This window comes from Penaeus monodon, chromosome 19 (assembly GCF_015228065.2).
Source record: "Penaeus monodon isolate SGIC_2016 chromosome 19, NSTDA_Pmon_1, whole genome shotgun sequence".
NCBI classification, from domain to species: Eukaryota; Metazoa; Arthropoda; class Malacostraca; order Decapoda; family Penaeidae; genus Penaeus; species Penaeus monodon.
The window spans coordinates 33,186,457-33,186,972 of NC_051404.1; positions in this window are offsets into that span (position 1 = coordinate 33,186,457).

Below are 516 nucleotides of genomic sequence, written 5' to 3' on the forward strand. Positions count from 1 at the left end.
GCAGTCAAGAATGTTAAAATGTTAATGCAGAGATTTTGAATAACGTTATAATTTCAATTGGTTTACTCTGTAATCCAAAGTTATAACCCCGAACATGAAAACTGACCAGTATTCATTTCCTGGCCGTTTGAATGGCGAACACCAAGAGCATCAACAGTTTTCTACGTGTGTCTATTTTATAATTCCTGGCATTCGTTAAACGCTCAGTCATTGTATCACAAATCAAAGCGTCCTTGAATGCTGTCGCAGTAACAGTGGTCTGTGTCGAGAATACTACCGAGTCTCTTAGGCCTCGGCTTCGCGTGAAACCCATAGCTAGTTTGGTGTCCTGATTGCCGGGAGAAAACTGAGGTCCCATGATAATAAAGCGACCAGATATACAGAGAATTAGGCAATGATATAAAGGAAATGAGTTGACAGAGTACTGTCGATGAAACTGAAGACGTGATTAAGAAACGAGAGAGGAAAGTTGGGATCGTGAATTACAGTACATAAAATATGACGTTTTAGATGGTT